The following is a 7585-nucleotide window of genomic DNA, read 5'->3' on the forward strand; positions in this document are numbered from 1 at the left end:
CAGGCCTGTGGGTCTCCTGTCCAGGGTCCCTCCTCTTGAGGGCTGAGGAGTGACCAAGGGGCCCCTGTTTGTTCAGTGAAACTGAGGCAGCATCAGAGAAGCTGAAAGTGGGCTAGTGAGGACAGGGCTGAGGGTGGTCCTCTGTGCCCACGCTTGCCTTGTACTGCTTGGCAACTTGCTTTTCCACCCAAGGTAACATTTTTCAGCCTTTTTCTTTTCTTTTGCCATGCTAAGGATGGAACCCAGGGCTTCACCTCTCCAGGTTACGTGCCTACCACTGAGCTACAACCCCCAGCTCTCATCAGTACATTTTTGAGCACTATCTGTGTTACTATCTTTAGCTTGCTTATTGATTTTCACTCCCATACAGAACTTCATTAAAGTTTTTGAAGTTTCGGATTCCTGGCGAGTACCCAAAAGATTCTGATAAGAGGAAGGAGCTAGACAAGGCTGAGCAACAGTCTCTTTGGGAGGCCTGCATGAGGCAGCTCCACAGGCCAGTTTGGGGAATTCGGGGAGACAAGTCTTTGGCTTTGCACAGGCTGCTACTGCCGTGCTCTGCTGCCCCTCCACATGGTCCCCAAGGTGGGCCTGCCACCCCCTGCCCAGGTTTGCAGCTCCACCTGATTCAGGTCTGGGAGGAGGCGGAGGCAGCTGGTGCCCCCTGCTGGAAGCCAGCTCGAGCTGACCGAGCCCTTCCCAGCACCCCTTCGCCTGGCCATGGGCACTCAGCCTTTGGGGTCCTCTAAGGCCCGCTCAACTTAGGCACTAGTAAGAGCCATCTCTTCTCGCTCCAAGAAACATTCCCATAGACATTCTAATAGTTCCCATTTTATGGAGCCTTTATTAGGGGGACGTAGCTCAGTGGCACCGCGCCTGCCTGGCAAGTGCAAGGTCCTGCGTTCAATCACTGCTACAAAGCGGTTTATGATCCTGGTGTATCCAGTGTGCACTGCGTAATCTTTCGCGAGATACTGGATCCCTGAGTAATTCAGTTCCTCAGGAACAAATGGAGACAGTATATCATCTTCCTCAGAGGACTGCTTTAAGGATCAGAGTGAAAATGTGAAATGTTTAAAGCAAAGCGGCATCCAGTGTACAGCATAGTTACTATCAGGTGCCAGACTCAGGGCTAATGAGTTCTCAGTGGCCAAGGGTTTACTTATGCCAGAGCTGGTCTACATTCTTTCTGATTATATCCTTCAACATCACAACTCCATGAAACGAATGCACTTATGTTCACATCTGCTTTATGGCAGAGGAAACTGAGGCAGACAGGCCAAGCACTCAAGGCAGTACTTGAACCCAAGCAAATGTACTCCAAGGGGTCATACTTTAATCACTACATTGTAAGGAACAGGGAAAGGGGACGTTACTAGAACCTCTGCAGTAAGTCCTAGTTTCCTGCGAGCTGGCAGCACAAGGCAAATTAACTTATTATACAGGAAAGGTAAAAAAATGAGACGGGGAGAAGCTGAGCTTTGGGCCTGATCAGTGTTGCTCTGGGCAGCAAAGACAAAGACCCCTAGCTTGCAGCACCTTTTATTCAGTACCTCGGGAGAAACAAATGCAACAAATGAAATGCAGAGAGCTCAGTACCTCACATTGGGATAAACAAGGTGTAACAAATGACTGGGGGGTGCGGAAATCCAAGAACAATGAGGAACTATGCAGATGAAGATTTGGTTCTTCCCAAGATGTCTTCAGCTGGTGTAATCTTGTCCTGGAGAATCACAGCATCAGGGGATCATTGAGGTCTCAGTTGTGACCGCAGGCCAAAATGGAATTATGTCTCGGAATGCCATAGCTGGGCTGTAGACAGAACTAGGCCTAACCAAATGATTTTTCCCTAAAATTATGTAGCATTGGTTCCAATACTACATCTTCACAGCGATTGCGTGAGATGGGTACCATCTCTGTTACATACACAGGGATGCTAGGGCTCAGACAAGTGAAGTAACTTGCCTTAGGTCATACAACTAATTAGTACTTGCTCTGCAGCCTGGACTTGACCCAGTTCTGTCTCCCTGCATTGTCTCATGCAATACCATGACAATCCAGTGGGAGCAGGGACCCCGTGTGACAAGTGAGGACACTGAACTGAGATGGTTGAGTGACTTGCTCAAGGTCGCAGAGCAAGTAAGTAGGGAGCTCTTGATTGAGGGCAGAGCCCAAGGGCATTCTGTTTGGGCCCCAGCACCCCCTTGGCGCCCTAGTGCAGCTCCTGGCCATCTCTTGCCTTTATGATTATTGCTCTTCTTCACAGGGACCCAAGTTTAGCATCACTTGCTTTCAGGCCAGCCTCAGCATAGCCGTCAAAGCTCCGGTCTTGAGCTGTCACTCAGCCTGAGTCTGGCCTCAGCACTGGCTAGAATTTAATCTTAGTCTGATTGTTTTCCCTAAACACCCTTTACGCCGGGTTTTATTAATTTGGGTTAATCGTATAACCGCGGTGGCTGGCACGATATTTACCTGGGGCTCAGCTTCCATCCCCTTGCTCTCTGGGAGGAAGCTGGTACAGCAGAAAGAACAGGGGTTGGACCCAGAGAGCCCAGAGTTCAAATCCAGCTGTGCTTCATTTCTGTAACCTCGGATGAGTTTCCTTGCCTCCTGGAACTCTCATTTCATAACCTTTAACTGGGGATGATGAATAATGATCTGTGCCTTGTAGACTGCTCTGAGGGTGAACTGCAATGAAGTATGTTCGGTACTGGGCACACAGTGGGTGCTCCAGACTTGAGTCTCCTCCTTTCCGCATCCCCACAGGCCAAAGTCCCTGCCTTCACTTCCAACATGCTCTCTTAACCTGTGTAAAATGTCTCAGGGACAGGGTTGGGCTGACAGGACGCACATTCTCTGTGGTACCTGGGACAGAGGGGGAGATCAAAAAGCATTGGGCTTATAGTCAAAATAATTCAGTCATCATTACAACAGATAGGGTTCTGTTATCTACCTTGGTCTCCAAAACCGTGCTAAGTGCTGGAGATACCACAGGAAACACAGGGAAGCAGACAAAAATTCAGTCCCTACCTATCCCTCAAGTCTTTGTTGGATCAGAAGAGATGTTTGCATACATGTCACCTGATGCCTAGATGTCAGGAATTAGAATTATGTACAACCAGGCAAACACTATTTAGACTTCAGCCCATTACCTGAATCTAAGCATTCTGGTCCTAGGGTCTTTCCCGACCATCCCATCTTGCTCCAACTCTGAAAGATGTAGGACAAATAAAAGGAAGCTTTAGGGCCAGGGATTTGGCTCAGTGGTTTTGCTGCCTGCTGCGCAAGCGCAAGGACCTGAGTTCGATCTCCAGTAGGAGAAAAAAAAAAAAAAAGGAAGCTTTAATTTACACCATAGGGAGTCAACTTAAGGGACTCATTATCCCCAGTGGTGGTACAGTTTTAAGCTATAAATAGGTTTTTAAAAACAGGTTTAGCTAAACCCATAGATAGCAGTGGCATAAAGAAAGAAGACAGAGATGAGCCAAAGCACTTACCTGGTTACTGTCTACTCTCATCTCTGCTGCCTTCCTGGGGGCATCTAATTCAATGGAAGGACCACTGAACTAGGAGTCAGGAAACCTGGAATCCCAACAGTGCTGACCATCAAGTGCATGACCTTGGACAAGTCATTTCACTGCTCTGAGCCTCAGTTTCCTCATTAGTAATATGACAATACTGAGAGTATCTAGTATCTCTGTGGGACTGCATAACCTTTGTTCCTTTTTCTCCAGCCCCATTGTGATAAAAATGTGAGTTAATGGATGGAGATGCTTGTTAGTTTAGGGACGCTAGATAGGGATCTGTAACAGACCTAGAGTCCCAGATAGTCTAGGGACGCTAGATAGGGATCTGTAACAGACCTAGAGTCCCAGAGCAAACTACTCAACTCTTTGTTTACCCGGAACTGATATTCCAGGCACCACAATTGTTAGAACAAGCTGCAGATGTCTGCTAACCATCAATTTGTGACAGTCGACCACTAACCTTTGTCCCCTTTTCTTTAATATGTTAACTTCCCCCTCAACCCCTTATAAAAACAGCCTCGGATTCTGAGCCAGTTGCCTCTCCAAGCTATTTTGCTTCAGGAGTGCCTTCTGGCCAGACTAATAAAGGTCTGTTTTCCAACTTGTCCGGTGTGTTCCTTCCCGGGTGTTCTTCGCTGTAGTCAGCTCCTTGGAGCGTTTGGTAAGGCTCTTGGTCTTACATTCTGAAGACACTGCTGGGATTCCTGGGTGTGCTTGACTAGTCAGCTCCTCGGAGCGTTTGGTAAGGCCCTCGGTCTTACATCTCTGGTTGTTGTGACCAAAGAACTTGGTGTTAGTTGGGCATGGTGGCGCATGCCTACAATCACAGCACTGGGGAGGCTGAAGTAGGAGGAATGCTGCAAGTTGAAGGCCACCTGGCTTACATAGTGAATTCAAGGCCAGCGTGAACTACACAGGAAGGCCTTGTCTCAAATAACAACAACCAAAAAAAGCACTTAATACCGCACCACAGCACTTGGTACTTCATAAGTGTTCAGTCAAGATTTGCTGTATGATTTTTTTTTTTGGTACCAGGGATCGAACTCAGGACCTTGCACTTGCAAGGCAGGCACAGTGCTGCTGAGCTAACCCCCTGGCCCTGTATGATTATTAACTACTGCAGATCTGACCTGGACTCACAGACTTTCCTATTAGACCAGGAAACTCACTGTGTGATCTTGAGCAAGTTGCTTCCTCTCTGGGCTTCAGTTTCCTCATCCAAAAAATGAGAAAAAAGCCAGGCATGGTGGTACATGTCTGTAATCCCAGCACTCTGGGAAACAGGCAGAAGGATTGTAAATTTGAGTCCTGCAAATGATTTAGCAAGATGCTGTCTCAAAAAAATAAAAAAGGACTGGGGAGTTAGCTCAACTCAAAGACCTTGGGTTCAATCTCAAGTACTGAGGGGTTGGGGAGCCTGTGGAACAGAGAAAGCATCCTTTAACTGATAGGGAAAAGTTTTAGATAACTTAATAGATTGAATATTAAGGTAGTTGTAGAAGCAAAATAGTAAGGTGTTCTTTTAAGATTTGCTCCTCGCCTCCAACTCCTTGTTTAAGATGAAGGTTATCTGACTCTTTAACCAGTAACTTCATTAACCTAACAAAGTTTCAATGCCAGGGTGAATTTACAATGTATATGGCCTATCTAGTGCCTGTGACTTGTAAATAGGAACTGGAATTGTATTTACACATCAAAGACCACTAGGGATGAGATAATGGCTAAAAAGGGAAACCCTGAACAAAGGGGGCAGGGATACTAACCAGACCTGTTTCTGGCATTCCCCCTCACTCTCCAGAAGAAATTTTATTATTTTATCCGAATTCTGTGTCTCCGTGTTATTTCTTTCCGAGATTTCTGGAACATAACAAGGTATTAAAAAAAAAGTATTTATTAGTAGTAGCACATGAGAAATAGCACAGCAACATAAAATTAGGGTGTCTGGGGCCAGATTGCTTGGTTTTCAATCCCAGCTCCATTTTTTTTTTTTGTACCAAGGGTCAAACTCAGGACCTTGTACTTGCCAGGCAGGTGGCAGAACCACTGAGCTAAATCCCCAGCCCTCCATTATTTAGGTACATTCCTTTACTGTTTTGTGCCTGTTTCTTCGAATGTAAAATGAGGACAACTACCTCGTGGGGCAGTTGGGAGGATTAAATAAATTCATGCACGTTGAGTGCTTAGAACAGTGCCACAGAATATCTGAAGTGTTAGAATTACTAAGCATACTTCACACGGTACCTAAATTCCACAGAGCTTTGGAATCAGACATGCCTGGCCCCACTGGCCAGCTCTACAGTCTGGGCTGTACAACCCTGGACAAGTTCCTTCTCTCTGAGCCTCACCGTTCTCCTCCCCACATGGAAGATAACCCGTTTTCTTGGGACACCATGATGCACCAAAGCATACACACACTGCCTGGTGCATTTCCTCTTTCTCCCTGTGCTCCCCTCTCCTGTATTTTTCTCAATGGTCCATGTTAACATCCTTCTGACCCAGCATCCCTTCCTTCACTGCTTCCAGTCCCCAGTGCTTCCATTTCCCAATGGCATGATCAATTGGGAAGAACCCTGGATTAACAACAGTCAGAAAACCCCTTGAATTCACTAACCCAGGCTGCCTTGAACTCAATTATCCTGCTTCAGCCTCTTTTGGCTGGGATTACAGGTGCGTGCCAGCACGCCAGGCTTGGAACTGAAGGATTCTGATATGCTCTTTCCAAGGAGCCATAAGACCCCGGGCCATGCACTTTCCCTCTCTGGCCTCCTCTTCTGTTTCAGGATGAGGCTGTTATCTTCTACATGACATTCTGCAATACTGTGATCTGGTGGCAAAGGCCATGATTAGGGCTAGAACTCAGTTGGCCTGTGGATGAGTGCTGTGAGGGCTACTCCCTGGTACTCTGATCCTCTTGAGAGGTGATCTGGTGGGAGGCAGGCTGTATCTTACAGGCAGTGGTGGGGTGGAGAATAGGACTGTCAGACGGGGTCCACATTGGAAAACTGCCTCAGGAGTGCAAAAAGCTGCCACCACTGGGGCCGGGGATTTGGCTCAGTGGTTTCGCCGCCTGCTGCGCAAGCGCAAGGACCCGAATTCGATCCCCGGTACTAAAACAACAACAACAAAAAAACAACCTGCCACCATGTCACTCACTGGTGATGCAGCTAGCTCTTCAGGGTTGCTCAGAAGGCGTGGGCCGCTGGCAGGGGGAGGGACAAAAGGCCTAATCCATGCAGAAGCTTCCTGCTCTAGTCCCCTTACACAAAGGGGAAACCTAGGAAAGGACCAGGGAAGCCCCTCATGCTCACTTGCTATGCATGCAAACAACTCAAAGCATACTTTAACCTTTTCAGTAGGTTTTCTCTAGAGGAATTTTCTGAGATTCTTTTCCCTGGAGTTTGACATAGCTTATGCAACATAGAGACTTAGGGACTAAACCAGCGCACATTACTCTCTCTAGTGTTCTTCCACTGCAAAATGATTTTTAAAAGAGCTTCAACAGAAGGTGATATTTCGTTCGGCCATGGGAGGGAACATACATTTTCTGAAGGTCTGCAAACTTTTAAATACATCATTGCCTACACTGAGTAGAGGACACATGTGGAAAGAAGTCTTGACCTGCAGCCTTATTAATGTAACAAATACACACACACATACACAGCTCACCAAGAGCTAGCGTTAACTCCGCTCCAATTCCCTGACTCAAGCCATCCGGCCTTGCCTCCAACATGGTTTTGGACCAGTCTTGCTTGTCTTCAAACCTTTTTTCCCATCTGGACAAGGATTACATGGGTCCCCTCGCTAGAAACATCAAACCTAATCGGGGAGGATCCGATCAGGCTCGAGGAGAGCGTGCAGCGATCCGTAAAATGCCAGGAAAAACATATGACAATATTTGCTCTTCTTCCGCCAAGATTAAACCTTCCACGAAGACTTTTCTCAGCGGCCCTCCGTAGGGGCGTGGCCAGAATGTCAGAAGCCACGCCCCAAGAGAATGGAGCCGGACTTTGCCGCGCCGCGCCGCGCCCCACCCTGCGGCCCGAGAAGGGACCTGTAGT

The 7585-nt window shown here is 47.4% G+C and overlaps 1 long non-coding RNA gene across 5 annotated transcripts; it reads right to left on the reverse strand.

Annotated features, from left to right (window-relative positions):
* Positions 1-1462: 1462 nt before the first annotated feature.
* On the reverse strand, positions 1463-7531 carry LOC106010535 (uncharacterized). Of its 5 annotated transcripts, none has more exons than XR_015446083.1 (4): positions 7194-7531; positions 5296-5384; positions 3153-3210; positions 1463-2865 (listed from the first exon to the last, which is right to left on the reverse strand). It is a non-coding gene; the product is annotated as an uncharacterized LOC106010535 (long non-coding RNA). The 5 variants fall into 5 exon arrangements; XR_015446082.1 differs by having other exon boundaries at positions 5291-5384; XR_002387239.2 differs by lacking the exon at positions 3153-3210.
* Between the last annotated feature and the right edge of the window lie 54 nt (positions 7532-7585).

The sequence above is a fragment of the Heterocephalus glaber genome, unplaced genomic scaffold (assembly GCF_053883595.1).
Source record: "Heterocephalus glaber isolate CG9 unplaced genomic scaffold, H.glaber_assembly_v1.0 deba00001673, whole genome shotgun sequence".
Lineage (NCBI taxonomy): Eukaryota > Metazoa > Chordata > Mammalia > Rodentia > Bathyergidae > Heterocephalus > Heterocephalus glaber.